Raw genomic sequence first — 16,692 nt, forward strand, 5'->3', positions numbered from 1 at the left:
ATAAAAAGAGAAAATGTGTATACAATCACAAAAGTAGAATGGCACGTGAAGACGAAGGTCGAGATTGGATGATGTTCTGTCCTGTTAAGCTGGAATACCAATCACTGCCATAAAACACCAGAATCTAGGGAAAAGGTATAAAACTGATTCTTCTTCACAGCCTTTAGAACAAAGTAACTGCTGTCACCTTCATCATGGACATCTAGACTTCACTACTGTGAGATGACATATTTCTGTTGTCTAAGCACTCAGTTTTTAGTGTTTTATTAGGGCAGACATAGCATACCAGAACAAATAGGAATCCTTTTTTTTAATTCTATCACCCTGACTGCTGACTTCAGAGATATGCATTTGGTATAGCAGCTGATATGTTACATTATGTCCAATATTAAGCAATTAAAAAACCTGACAAACAACTGCTGGAGTAATTGTTCAATAGAATTTATAGAGCAACTAATTGGTGATTAGACTCCAAAGCCAAAATATCCTAAAAACAAGGTAGGGAGCAGAAATTATGAGAAAGCAGAAGTCATATATTAGAAGGAAAATTGCAGAGTGCTTTGTAGTAGGGACTGATACAAAGTGATAGTACACAATATAAAATAGTGTAATTAAAATAATATGGAAATTGCAGCATGAGACTAATCCAGAGTTTAGGGGAAACTTTTTATTTTAAATTCATTTTCCACTTCTTGGCATATACTCAATGGAAACAGTGCTTATGTTCATCAAAAGTCTTCTATGAGGATGTTTATTATAGCATATTAATAATAACTAAAACCTGTAAACAGTCTAAGTGTTTTCAGTAATAAACAGGATAAATGTTATATTATGCAATGGAATGTACATAATAATAAAAGGATAAAATAAAAATTAAAACAGGATGAATCTTACATACAGTATGCTATAAAAACAATCAGACTCAGAAGAGCTTAATTTCATACTTATTAATATGAACTACAAACACAGGCAGACTTCAGTTTGGAATATGATAATGGTAACCTCCTAGGGTAAGTATTGTTTGGGAGGTATATGATAGAGCATGCAACAAATATTCTATATCATAAATTAAATAGTGATGGCATAGATGTATACATGTATAAAAAGTCATCTATTTATAAACTTAGAATTTTTTATATTTCTCTCAAAAAGTTTTAATGACTGCGGATTGGAGTAGAGATTCGAGAAATTCCCAGTATTGATGGAGCAGGGCAAGAAAACTCAATTAAACCACATTATTCTTGCCTGTTCCCGTCTCCTTGAATTCTTGCTGATTAGCTGATCTTTCTTTCTTGCCAACTAAGTTTAAAGATCTATTCTTACGCCTTTGATTCCATGAATTCTGGATCTTCAGCGAGGCTTCTTTTCTCCCAGTTTCCTTTGTACATCTTTGCCAATTACCTGATTGATGAGTAAATCTCTGTGGGTACTAAAGATCCTTCCACCTCATAAATATTCCTTTCCTCTTGCATTTTGCTAGGCTTGTCCCACCACCCAGAAAGTTATTTCCTTTCCATTTTATTTAACTGTGCTTGTTTTCTAGTAACTGAAATGCTACTACTAACTGGGTGCTTTTCACATCTCACATGTTTTGTATCTCATTCATACTGAATAATAAATACCTTGTGTGTTAGCCCAAATATTCCCTTGACTCCATATTTCACCTTATTCAAATTTTTGCTCAAATGTTACCTTTTCAGTGGACTGTTCTCTAAATCCTTACTTAAAATTTGCAACATCGGCCGGCGCCGTGGCTCAACAGGCTAATCCTCCGCCTTGCGGCGCCGGCACACCGGGTTCTAGTCCCGGTTGGGGCACCGATCCTGTCCCGGTTGCCCCTCTTCCAGGCCAGCTCTCTGCTGTGGCCCGGGAGTGCAGTGGAGGATGGCCCAAGTGTTTGGGCTCTGCACCCCAGGGGAGACCAGGATAAGCACCTGGCTCCTGCCATCAGAACAGCGCGGTGCGCTGGCTGCTCCCGCGGCGGCCATTGGAGGGTGAACCAACGGCAAAAGGAAGACCTTTCTCTCTGTCTCTCTCTCACTGTCCACTCTGCCTGTCAAAAAAAAAAAAAAATTAAAAAAAAAAAATTTGCAACATCTCCACTTTGCTTCTGTCCTTACCTTGATTTTCCTCTTTAGTCCTTTCACATTGTACTCATACATATACATATCCTCTAAAAAATACTTCTCAGAAACAAAAATAACGTCTGGGACATAATGGGTGCTTAGTAAACATGTAATAAGTGATGAATTCTAAAATTAATATTCTTATGCATTGTACAATATCATTTTACTACTTCGTGTGTTTTAGTAGCTAATATATTTGGTTCTATAAGTTTTGTAGTTAAATAGACTTAAAATTTATTATTAACTCATTCAGCAATGTGTGTTTTTCTAGATCAATTTATTATTTCTGCCTATCACCATTAAATTATCTGATGATCTTTTACTTGACTCTGTTTTTCAATATCTCTGGATTAAACTCTATTTATCTCAATTATTTCAATGCACCTCATCCAGTGGAGGCATTGTAAGACCTAGAACATGAAAATCACATTCCTTGTCTACACGGGAATAAAACGGATGTGAAGAAAACCCAATTTAATATTGAAAATCAATAATATGCTTAAAACCATAAAAGTAAAGGAATTCAGTGAAAGCTACTGTGACATATGGTTGTATAATCTGAATTGGGCTCTTACAGAAGTGAAAGATGATCTACATGTCCAGATAACTGACAAGCAATGTTGAAAGTCATTGAATTGCACTCATAAGTTTATTCCTATGAGCTATTTTACTGTCTCATGCTACCCCAATTCCCAGTTTTGCTAAAAAATATATTTCCTTTATCTCACTACTTTCAATTATATTTACTAGACAAAACTATTTGCAAATATTATCTATGATATAATCAAAATTCATAATTTTAGTGGAAAGCAAAATTAAATTTTAACAATTACAAATAATCCATGTAGTTTAAACTCAAGATTAGACTACTGAATCATACAAAAGCTAGAACAAATTAGGTGAGAATCAAGAACCACTTAGTTCCTTAGAAATTTCTAAATCTTTATATAAATGAACATTTTGGTGTTTAAAAAGAGGTAAAAATAGCCGGTGCCACGGCTGACTAGGCTAACCCTCCACCTGCAGTGCTGGCACACCGGGTTCTAGTCCCCAGTGGGGTGCAGGATTCTGTCCCGGTTGCTCCTCTTCCAGTCCAGCTCTCTGCTGTGGCCCAGGAAGGCAGTGGAGGATGGCCCAAGTGCTTGGGTCCTGCACCCGCATGGAAGACCAGGAGGAAGTGCCTGGCTCCTGGCTTCGGATCGGCGCAGGCAATGGCCATAGCGGCCATTTTGGGGGGTGAACCAATGGGAAGGAAGACCTTTCTCTCTGTCTCTGTCTCTCTCTCACTAACTCTGCCTGTCAAAAATAAAAAAAAAAAGGTAAAAATTTTCAGTAGGACCTTAAGTATTTCCATCAGCTTCTTGATAAAAATGGTTAGGCACTGATACACGCCATCTTGGTAAGTATACTTAGTACCACAGGTCTCTTTAAATTAAACTCTTAGTTTTAATTTAAACTCATTGTTATTGCTCCCTGTAGATGTGTGAAAAGTTTACAGTCTAAGTGTCACCATAATGTGCAACTGAATAATGCAATAATAAAAATGAAGGCAGGCTAATTAAAATAAAACCCATGACGACTTCTCTGAAAGAGACATCCGATTTCATATTGTAGGTCAAATCATTCCTCCCCATGCCCATTTCCAAATTCTGAAGCTTACAACTTGAAATAAAATTTTATGATAAATTAGAGTGAAGAATTGCATGTCAAAACATACCAGTGTATGTGGGCTTTTAAAAAATTCCATATATATGGATTTTTTTTTCTGTTTTAAAAAAGTACATTTAAATCATTCCAAACAGTACATTATGAAGGCAAGCAATCTGCCCAGCAACGCGGTAAAGAGGAATGGATTTCCCTGAGAAATAAAAAGAGGAGAACAGTTAAAAATGAAATATTTTGTGTTATTTTAATTGCAAATGTGTCTTTTTATCATTATCTCCAAAGTCTTTTTGGCAGTTTTGAATAAATGATGAAAGTAGCATCTTTTTCTCCTCACCGTTATCAATAGTTTAGACAGTGTAATTAATTTCTCCTAAGTGCATGAGGACTTTTCTCTCTTCAAAATTTTGGCAGTTTTTTTTTTTTTTAATTTTCAGGATTTCCAGCTACATGGTGGAAGCTCTAATGATTTTTTAAAATGATAGTGTCCATGGAGTAGGGCAGAGAGATTATTATCAGCTGAATAATGACTTTGTACAGAGAATTCATAAGCATGCCATTTTTTGTCACTTCCTTCATTTTATGCTGAAAGTTTAAACTTGTTTTCAGTATGGCAGGTTCTTGAAAAGATGATGTACAAACACTGTGAGTTTTTTTTTTTTAAATTACAATTAAAATAGTGTTTTCCGTATACAAGCCCTTTCCATAATATTGGGAGCCTCTAATTCAATTTTCCTAGGCACAAGCCATAATTATGTCCTTCATTGTCATTAGAGTTCGTTAACTAATATAACATTAGAGAAGAATTTGGTCAAATCTGTTCCTGGGCTCCCACAGGGTAAATAGAGTTGAGTTCATACTGTCTTGGCTGCATAAGAGTGATTGTTTTCATTGGTGCTTTACTCCTTATCTTCTTTGCCAAGGCCAGATACTTCTAAAAAAAGACCCTCTACTTCATCTACTCACAGCTTCTCAGAAGTCCTGATAGACTGATAGACAGTCAGATCCTACAGAATTGACTGGTCCTAATGCATGGAAAGTTATGGATAATATGTAATGCTCTTTTTAAGTTTTTGAAGAAACTCCATACTGTTCTCTATAATGACTGTACAAATTTCATAAAAGTTCACTTTATTGCACATCCTCACTAGCATTGGTTATATTTTGTCTTTTTTCTATCTCACTGTAATTTGGATTTGCCTTTTCCTAAGGACTAATGTTATTGAGCATTTCTTTGCAAATGTATTAGTATTAGAATTTCTTCTTTTGAGAAGGGTTAATCTATATCATTTAGGGCACCAATTTTAAAGAAGTCTGTGTTAGTAATAACAATGGTTAAAACGTACTGATGGCCAGCGCCGCGGCTCAATAGGGTAATCCTCCGCCTTGCGTCGCCAGCACACCAGGTTCTAGTCCTGGTCGGGGCACTGGATTCTGTCCCGGTTGCCCCTCTTCCAGGCCAGCTCTCTGCTGTGGCCTGGGAAGGCAGTGGAGGATGGCCCAAGTGCTTGGGCCCTGCACCCCATGGGAGATCAGGATAAGCACCTGGCTCCTGGTTTCGGATCAGCACAGTGTGCCGGCCGCAGTGGCCATTGGAGAGTGAACTAACGGCAAGGAAGACCTTTCTTTCTGTCTCTCTCTCTCACTGTCCACTCTGCCTGTCAAAACAAAACAAAACAAACAAACAAACAAAAAAACGTACTGAGCTCTTACCTCGTGACAGATATTATTGCAAACATTGCACATATATCAGCACATGGGTCCTCACTGCCAAACTATGAGGTTAGTACTATTAGCATCACCTTTCTTGGGTGGAAAAATTACATAACAGCTACTAAATAGATAAGTTGTAATAGCTCTAACCCTTAATATTACATCCCGGACACTAAGTATCTTATAATCAAAAATACAAAATTTAAGCCTTTTCAGAAGATTCTGCAACCCACAGTCTCTCCAAAACATAATAAAATTCATGAGTTTTCAATGAAAAGTGCTTTCATATCTTTTATGTAGAAAAAACCCAGGCCTCTATCTAAATAAGCTATAAATACAGAACATGAGAGCTGAAAGTAATAGAAATTTGACGTTTAGTGTCTTTTTGTATTCTCAAAGTCACAAGCCATTGGTGGCAGAAGCAGTATACTGGTCCGGGGCCTGTTTGCTTTAGTCTGAATTGTATTCCCAAGAAATATTTTTATTTTTTTTTTATTTATGTGACAGGCAGAGTTATAGACAGTGAGAGAGAGAGAGAGACAGAGAGAAAGGTCTTCCCTCCGTTGGTTCACTCCCCAAATGGCTGCCATGGTCGGCGCGCTGCACCAATCCAAAGCCAGGAGCCAGGTGCCTCTTTCCGGTCTCCCATGCGGGTGCAGGGGCCCAAGCACTTGGGCCATCCTCCACTGCCCTCGTGGGCCACAGCAGAGAGCTGAACTGGAAGAGGAGCAACCAGCACTAGAACCCGGCGCCCATATGGGATGCCGGCGCCACAGGCAAAGGATTAACCAAGTGAGCCATGGCGCCAGCCCCTCCAAGAAATATTTTTATTATGTTACCCCTCTAGAATAAGCCAAAAATAAATGAATTTATAGAAGAAAATTTAGCTCACAAGGGCCTTCATAGCAAGGCTTTAACAAGATTTGCCATGTACTCCATGAATACTCCATGAGATATAAGAAGGTCAAGAAAACAGATATTTTTATTGTATACTCTGAGGTATTTTATTTCATCAATTATTTGGTCTCTGTGGTAAACTTTCAAAAACTTTTTACAGCAATTTCTTAAAATTACTTATTGAATTTGTATATGATAGAATCTCTTTGAATTTTGGATCTTTTTATAATAAAATCTAAGATCTTGTTTAGCATGTTTTTCTGAAGCATAATTCAACTAAAGATAATGGCAATGAGTTTTTGGCATTTCAGTGCTGCTTTCCTCATTTTTCCAGTCATTTACAAAAAAAAAAAAAAAAACTACACACACACATAAAAAAAAAACCTTCCAACTTTACTATTATTTTACCTTGTAATTACATGCACAGGTGAGTTTAAGAGTAAACTGTTTTCAAGCATTGGTGGCACACAAGGAAAACGTCCCCTTACCTTAATCCCTCTTACTGCGCTTTGATTCATTCATTCTTTTGACCAGCAAATGTCTCATTCAAAACAAACTTGTACTTCAAATATGATACATTAAACTGGATGCTTATCCTAGGAATATCTTAACAACATATAGAAAATAAAATCTGTATAGTAAAAAAAAAAAAAATACATGCTAATTGTGGTACTAGGATAGAAGACATTTTCCTGTGTAAAGCAAAAGTATCTAGCCCTCAGTCTAGTGAAGTATCTGTATATTAGTGTAGAGATTGCACTGATACATAAATTCTAGCTGTCATTAGTTCTATGAATTAAAATGCATTAGTGACCTTTGGAGGTGTGCATCATTGTTCTGGTGAGTGGGTAAAAGTATGGTGTGAAAGAACTCTGTTGAATTACTGTTTGAATATATGCAAATAGGTGACTAGAGGAAAAGAATATTCTATCTAGAGGAAACAGCATACACAAATGTCCTGAGCTAAGATGGCTTGTAATATAGACAAACTGAAACAGTACAGTGGGACAAGGCAAAGAAAAAAGGTAGAGTGGCATGAGGATGGAGAGTTTGGAAGGATTCAGAATAAACAAACATTAAAGCTCACAGTAGGCATGGCATTGTTAATACAAAAAGTTGATATCAAAATTGCATTTTTAAGAGGCCATAGAAACTACAGTTTGGAAATTGAATTACTCACAGAACAAGTATAGGTGTGGAAAAACCTAAGTAATCAATGCAATAATCTAGGCAAAAGATGAATTTAAGGCTAGAGTCGGGTCCAACAGGAGAAGAGAAAGGTGAAGGCACATTTGACATTTTGGAAGTAAAATATCTCTAAATAAAATTTGACCAGGCATGAGCAACAACAAATTACATTTTCAGGATGACAACAATTTCTGCATTGAAAAAACTGGTGACACGAATGGGTTACATTCTAAGATAAGGGTAATGGTAAGATAATCAACTATTGGAGTTTTTTGCTTTATTTATCTTTTTTTTAAATAAGTGGAAAGAAAAAAAGATGTTTCTAAGTCCTAGACTTCAGAAAGAGATCCAGCCTGGAGAGAGAAATTAGAGTCATCAGGGCCAGTGCTGTGACACAGCAGGTTAAAGCCATAGCCAGTGGTGCCAGCATTCCAAATGGGTACTATTTGAGTCCCAGCTGCTCTATTTCCAATCCAGCTCCCTGCCAATGTGTCTGGGAAAGCAGAGCAGGAAGGTCCAGGTACTTGGGCCCCTGCATCCTTGTGGGACTCCCAGAAAAATTTTCTGTTTCCCTAGCTTCGGCCTGGCCCAGACCTAGCCATTGAGGCCTTTTGGGGAGTGAAACCATGGATGGAAGATCTCCTTCCTTTCTCTCTCTCTCTCTCTCTCTCTCACTCTCTCTCCCTCTCTCTCTGTAACTCTGCATTTCAAATAAATAAATAAATTTTAAAAAGATCAGAGATGCTACATGACATTTCTTAATAAGAGGAATCAAAGATCAAAATTAGAGTTCAGATTCTCCAAAACTGAGTATAGAAGGAACCAGTCTTACCAATATTTTTCTGAAATATTTCTCAAATGCATCTTTTTTTTCACTCAATTTTGGCTATTCTTGTTCAGAGCTTTATCATCTGTACCTAGATTGACACCGATGTCAATTAACCTACACTCATGCCTTCCCATCTTTTCCATGTTAGGATTCAGAATATTTGCTTAAAATTGTTTTTTAATCTCCAATTTCTAAAGGAAAAAGACCAATCTCCAAGTTTGGACTTCCTTTGAATGCAGATGTTTGACTGTGTCTCAGGATGATTTCCTGTCATCAGTTCTGCTTAAACTTTTGAGATGCAAAAGTGAATCAGCACATTGTCTAGTCTCAGGCAGCTAAATAAGCATCTGGCTACCAAGAGACACTAGATAAATGGTTACTGAATTTAAAATTTACGCTGCTGAAACAACCATTGTTAATTTATCAAAAATATTCAGCCATCTATTAGACTCTATGGTCTGGCAACTTATTACAAGAAGAAATTAAAGTTTCAAACTTCTTAAGCAGATGAATATCATCTAAACACACACACATAGAAAGAAAATTTATTAAATATACTTTGTCATTTTAATGTCAGAGTTCTGTAATGCAGATAAAAGTAGAGTTACCAGAGGGATGCTTATTTCAGTATCTTTCTTGAGTACTGAAATATCAGGTTCCTCTAGATTACCTTTAGTCAATAAAGAATCAAAGCTGTTAAAGCAAAAAAATATAAATGATGCTCTGTCATTTTCAACTGTTTAGTAGGAAGATGTTTTAAATAACATCTTTGATGAAGGCATATGATTGTTTCATTACTCTAGAAAGGCAAAAAAGCTTCAAGGTTCATTTGCTTATCAGAAACAGCCTTCATGAGAAGACAGCGTTGGGATGCAGTGGGTTGAGTCGTCACTTGTGACACAAGCATCCCATGTCAGAATGCTGGATTGAGTCTCTGCTGGTCAACATCCAGCGCAGCTTCCTAATGGTGCACCTGGGAGGCAGTGAATTATGGCCCAAATGCTTGGGTTCTTGTTACCCACATGGAAGAAGGGGTAAAGTTCCTGCTCCTGGCTCCTGGCTTTGGCCTGGCCTATATCATTTTGTTGTCACCATTTGGGGTCAGAGGATTCTCATTCTCTCTCTCTCTCTCTCTCTCTCTCTGTATATACATGAATCTGAGAAAAAGAAAAGCAATCTTTAGAAAACATACAAACATCTTTGTAGGTGAAATGTTTCCAAGTGAAAAACTGGCTGCAAACATTGTTTATTGAAAAAAGAAGCTTTTTCTAAGTTGCTAAAAGTTAAATCAATCATAGATAAAAGTCTCTGTTAAGATCTGTGTTTGTTAGCAACTTGGGCTCCAGATATCATTCTTTAAGTGCATGCCCAGGTGTCTCAAATTAGTTTATGATTCTTGTTTCTATTGACATTGTGGATATTCTGTTTTATATATTATCTTCTATCTGTATTAAGAAACAATACCCAAATTTTTTAAAGCTGTTTAACTTCCTACTTACCAATTCATGACTTTGTAGGCAGCTAACATTTTCAGTGATAAACAGCAGAATCCAACTGACTTGTTTCTTCTCACTTTCCCAATTGAGATAAAATACCAATCTAGCAGCCTCGACAGCTTAAAATATATACAAAAATTCGCATCGAGTTTATTATATCTGAAAATTAGACTATCAAAAAACACATATTTTAAACGTTTCCTTGACCATTCTCATCTTCCCCATCCATACCTCATTCTTCATTTCTAATTTTTTTTTCTTTTCTAATTCTTCAGGAAAAGTAGAGGCTACCATTCATTTGTAGGTCCCATTGTTTTTAACTTATTTTGTCCTATTAGTGAGACAAGACTGGGTGATTTTACCCCAACCCTAACTTTGACAATATCTTAGAAGATTTTTGCTGCCCCAAATTTTCAATAATGGTTGGTGAACAGGGACAATAGACATGTAATTGAATTTTACCTCTGAAGTTTAAATTGCAGAGTTGAGATAAGAATTGGAGTTTTCAGCACCATTCAATCAAGAAATTATTAACTACAATATTAAAATAATGGGAACATTTATTAAGGCATTAGAAACAAGTGTGTGATAAGATCAAGGGAGATATTTGAAGTTAAGATAATTTTGCATCAATCTATAATCCTCCCATAGAATGTTTTCAGTCAATTTGTTAGATACAATAATTATAATAATTATAAAATTATTTTAAATAGTGATTGGAAACCACTGCTTTAGTAGACTACTATTACTGTCACTAGGAAAAGTATATGAGATACATTGGGTGGATGTGCCCTAGCTAATGTGCCCATCTAATGAGAATTCTAAAATATTACACTAATAAAGCATTATCAAAATAGATATAAAAATGAGTTAACTACCATTTCAGATGGAGATAAATTATTTTTAGGGAGCTAATAACATTTCCTCAGAATTTTGTCCTCAGATTTTCACTTGAATACTGGTTCATTCATTTGTATTACATTTTAAAAATGTATTTCTTTAGAGTAATTTAACTGACTTCCATTAGATGAAACATAAGAATCCATTTGTGTGCTGTTAATTTTCTGAAATAAAATCATTTTAAAATCCAGATGGCAAATACATTTGAGCACTAAATTTCACAATACTGTTGCAATAAATTTAAATTTACATAATGCTAAATTATGTTTATAGAAAGAACACCATAATCCAATACAATTTGGAACATTTTTAATACTACAAAAATTACTTGAATATTCATAAACATGTAAATGGTATACTAGAGACATAAATCTAAATCAGTAAGAAATATGATTTACATACTTTATTTTATAAACTTATACAAAAAGGTTACTTCTAATGTTTGTACTTTTATTCTCAAAAAAGTTCATGTACTAAAGTGATCACCAAAAAAGAGGTTAATCACCTCACAATTTTACTCTCATATTGCATTCAACCTGGAGTGATTTCTAAAAAAAAAAAAAAACGTGAAACTCAGTTTCAGAAACTAAATAATAACAGTTATTCAATTGTAGGGAATATCCAGTGTAGATTTGATTTAGCAAATTGAAGTGGGCGTCTTTTTCCAAGCATCCATTAATGCTAATAAGCAAAGAAACACCGAGTACTGGAGCTCCACTAATCAGGAGTTGTCAATGGTGGGTCAAAAGAACTAAGTGATGGAGGGGAATTTTATACACTTAGTAATAAGTAGGAGATTATTATGTATGATTTTATCTTAATTGGTTTTGAGAATTAATTGGATGGTAACAAAAGCTGGTAGAAAGCTTTTCATTTGAGTAGAACAATTAACCCCCCCACCCAAAGGCTTGGAGTTGATGATAACCACTCAGTTGGATTAAGTCCTAGCTATAACATCGAGAGATTTATTATTTATCTGAAAAATGAGTTAATGTTAATGACTAATGTTTATTACTTAGCTGGGGACATTTTGACTTCTCAAAGAATGCTTCTTTGGACAAGGTCAAGTTTGTATAAAATTCATACAATAGGAAGCAATTTCCATATTTTCCCAGTGAAATCAAAATTGGAGAATAAATGATGAAAATAATAGGACACTGTATTTATTACACTTTTGTCTAAAAGTAAACCATTTTGTCATCTATATGATATGCTATCCTAAGAATAATATTGGCCTTATTAGAAATGAGTTATCAAAACAAAAGAAATTCTGTCATTAGAGCCAACATGAATGAACCTGAAGAAAATTATGTTAAGTGAAATGATCTAGGTACAGAAAAACTAATACTTTGTGCTCTCACTCTTTGTGGTATCTAAAAAGTAGAATTCAAAGATGTGGAGAATAGAATGGTGGAGGCAATAGCAATACATGGGGAAATAATAGTGAAAGATACAAATTTTCAATTACACAGGATGGGTAAGTTCAAGAGATCTGTTGTACAACATGGCAACTATAATTAATAACAATACATCATGTACTTAAACATTACTATAAGGTCAGATTTTAAATGTTCTCACCACAAAAAGATAAGTATGTTAGGTGATACCTATTTTAATTATGTTAATTTACCCATTTCTATAATGCATTCATATTTTTAAATGAGGACATTTTTGTCAATTAAAAATAAATGAGAGCATAAGAAAATCGCTATGAATTTAGACCATTATAAAATAAAATGATGCTAGTCTTTTTTAAAATGTTGGGAGGAGGCACCTGGCTCCTGGCTTCAGATAGGCGCAGCACTGGCCGTAGCGGCCATTTGGGGGGTGAACCCATGGAAGGAAGACCATTCTCTCTTCTCTCTCTCACTGTCTAACTCTGCCTGTCAAAAAAAATGTCAAATTATTTTTTAATGTAGTAGTTAAAACTAAGAAAGAAGGTTAAGCATCTGCATGTGGAGCCTACAGCCCATATAGGTGCTGGTTCATGTTCCGGCTGCTCTTCTTCCAATCCAGCTCTCTGCTAATGGCCTGGGAAAGCAGTTGAAGATGGCCCAAGTCCTTGGGCCCTTACACCCACGTGGGAGACAGGAAGAAGTTCTTGGCTTCTTGCTTTGGATAGGCTGAGCTTTGGCTGTTGAAGCCATTTGAGGAATGAACCAGCTGATGGAAGATCTCTCTCACTCTATCTCTCCCTCTCTCTTTCTGTACCTCTGTTTCTCAAATAAATAAATAAATAAATAAATCTAAAAAAAGAGGGGTGCGTTGTGAAATAGTAGGTTTAGCCACTGTTTTCAAGGTCTGCTCGTTTGAATCTTGGCTGCTCCACTTCTCATCTAGCTCCCTGCTCTTGTGCCTGGGAAGGCAGCTGAGGAAGATGGTCCAAGTATTTGGGCCCCTGCTACCCACGTGGGAGACCCAGATGGAGCTTCTGGCTTCAGCACGGCCCAGCCCTGGCTGTTGAGTCCACTTGGAGAATGAATCAGCAGACAGGTAGAAGACTTATCTTTCTGTCTCCCCCCACACACACTATGTAGGTCTATCTTTCAGATAAATAAATCATTTTAAGGGACTACTTTCTTCAAAAAACTAAGAAATATGAATTTTATTTTTGTAATTTGTTATTGGTAAAACATTTTGAGATGGATTTTAGTTTATCAATGACTAAGGGGATTGGTTCATTATCAATCAAATTTACATTAACTGATAATCCATTTCTACAATCCTAAAATGTGGAGAAAATATTTACAGCTATAGAATAATACTAAGTCACAAATGACAAACATTTTTTTCACTACTGATGAAATGATATATATTTCTATTTTTATCCTTAGTTGATTAATTCAACTGGAGTCATTTAAGTCTTAGCTTTTATCAACTAATTCCTTATCATATATTATAAACTAATTCCTTATATATTACAAATTCAATTTGCCTGCATTTCATCTTTATGATGTTTAAAAATGAGTGGCAATGTCTTTGTATATCATCTGATTGTTAAGGTGATTATTTAGAATAAATGTCAAATGCTTTGAGCACTTACATGAATGAAATGAAAATTTTAGTGTAGATTGTTTTTATCACTCAATGTGTATTCTGTTTCCTATAAATACATGGAATACAAAAGCCAAGATAGTTTTCAAGTAAAAAGTGTTTGCTTTAACTTGAATATAGATTTTTCCCTTTTAAAATAGGCTTGCATGGAGTGGCCAGTTAGCCTAGTGGTTGAGACCCTTTGAGACCATGACATTTTTATTGGAGTACCTCTGGTTTGATTTTCCACTGCAGCTCTTGCCTCCAGCTTCTTGCTACTGCAGATGATGGTAGGCAACAATGATGAATCAAGTAATTGGATTCCTACCTGTCACATGGGAGACATGATTTGAGTTCCTAGTTCCCTTCTTCAGTTGGCCCAGTCCTGGCCATTGTGGGAATTTAGAAATGAACTAGAAGGTGAGAATTTTGTGTCTGTATATCTCTGTCTCTCAAATACATAAGTAAAAATATTTTTAAACTAGATTTGCAAAATTTATTTTATATAAGTTATTCCTCAATTGCCAGTAGATTTTACCTTAATTTATATTTATAATGGAATCTAATGGAATTTGAGTACATGTAGGCAGATGAAAATAATGAATCAAGAGAATGACTGAGCAGAGTAAAATAGCAGAAAGTATATTATCTCACCAAGAAATACTGGATTTTGTATTTTGAATGCTGTTCCACATTGGTAAGCTTTTTGTATTCACCAAGAGTGTTTGTTTTCATCTTTTCATTGTCATTCAGCAGTCTTTGACAAGCTGTTTGTAGCAAAGGAAATTTAAAACTACTTTGAAATTCTCTGAGCAACTCTCAGATACCATCAAAATATACTGCTATAGTATCAAGAAATGTTGAAGAATTATGCCTTTAAAGTTGTGATAAGAAACATAGCATGCTTCTTTCTCTCTTGCTTTCATTAGCAAGCAGAGTTCTGTAACACCTGCCTTTAGGCTAGGCAGTTCCATAGATATTTCTCATACAACAGCTTTCTGCAAAAGTTTTAGTTGAGAAAAAGACTTAACTTTTCTCACCCTAAGGAGGCCACATGGTGTAAGCAGGAAAAAGTAGTATGCAAAAGCAGAGCCATGTTTGTCACTAACAGCCAGGCATAGAGATGCCCAGCATTCTGTCTTTATATCCAGGAAGTTACTACTAGTGACATCACCAGTATCCCACTTAGTACCTAAAGTACAAGAGTTGGCCACACCTCCAACTTTTGTTCAACTCTTTTTAACATAAAGAATATATCCAAAATTGAGTTATATTACTCATAGCACAATTTTTATCTCCGTTAAATAGTCTGTAGAAAGGAACAAGTTGTAGGTGGCCAATAGGTCAGCAAAGAAAGGAGTAGATGAAGGACAAAAAAGTGTGGGCATTTTATTTTTTTGTTTGTCATTAATATAGGTTTATTTCTTATAGACAAGAGTCGCCATTCATTTTGGGGAGTCTTGGAAATTCATAGTGGTTTATGCAGCTACTTTGTGATGTCCTCAATTGCTCATGTACTGCAAACAAAGCACTCTTCTTTATAGACATGACCCTGTGATCCTATTCCAGTCTTCTTCCTGTTAATGACACCACCATACAAATACATTTAAAGTCCAAACTGTCCCTTCAATTCACGTGTGTAACCCATCACTATGCTGTGATTGCTTCATCTCCTAACAATGTCAAAACTATCTACTTCTACAATTTTCAACCACTATATCCTCTTTACTGGAGACTATAATAGCCTCTTAAGTGGCCTACTTATTTTCAATTGGCTTTCTCTAGCAAGACTGTCTCTGTTCCATAGTCATCAAGTTATACTTAAAATGCATGTTAGTCATAACACTGCACCACAATGCTGAAGAAAATCCTTCTATAACTTCTCACTACTCTACATAAAACTAAATCTTGAACACAGTTCTACCTATTAGAATTTTCTGAAATAACTGAAATGAAATGGTCTCAGAGTTTTCTAACATGATAGCTGTTCTTAATGGGTCATGGGCCCTTGAAATACGATTAGTTCAACTAACAAAAGGAATCCTTAATTTTATTTCACTTTAATTATTTTAAGTTTAAATTTAAATAGCCATGCAGGCTAGTAGATGGGCAAAGCTTTCAAAAATATGGCCCATTTGACTCCACATTTTCTGTTCTCTACCTGTTCTCCAGTGTATTTTCCATTCCCATTCCCCTGCCCTCTTCTCGCTGGTTCACTACTCTTAAGTTTCATGAATTCATTGAACTCCCTGCTACTAAAAAAATAAATTTCCATATGCCATGCCTTCCTACTGAAGAACTTTCTCACCCCTTTTCTCTCCTCATTAATAGCCACCCAGCTTTCAAATGATCCAAGAATGAAAATAATTTCCTCTGGATGCCTTCCCTGACCACCTGATGGTTCAAACTTCATATGTCAGTCTCGTTATTGTCTATCACTTCTTCATTGTTCCTGCCAAAAGTACAGTGTTTCACATTTATGTCTGTGGAAAACTGTTGCTTAGAAGCTACTGGTGCTTAGCATATAGTAAGTATTGCATACACATTAATTACATGAATAATTGATTTTTTATTGTTTTCCTTCTTGGTAGGTGGATTTGATTTTGGAGTATCTTCAGCAAATCTTTCTGTAAATATTAAGCAAGAAAATAGCAACAAAAGAAAGCTTATCCAATTCCCACCCCTTGTCCAACCAACAAGGAAATGAACCATTAGGCTTGGTTTTTAGTGATAGGGTAATCATCCACTAACACTTGAGCTATCAGATAAAATAGTTATTACCATCCAGTTTATCCTTAACAGCCTAAACTACATTCAGCCTAACAAATTAGTGATGAGGAAAAAAAAA

Source organism: Lepus europaeus, chromosome 3 (assembly GCF_033115175.1).
Source record: "Lepus europaeus isolate LE1 chromosome 3, mLepTim1.pri, whole genome shotgun sequence".
In the NCBI taxonomy this organism is placed as follows: Eukaryota; Metazoa; Chordata; class Mammalia; order Lagomorpha; family Leporidae; genus Lepus; species Lepus europaeus.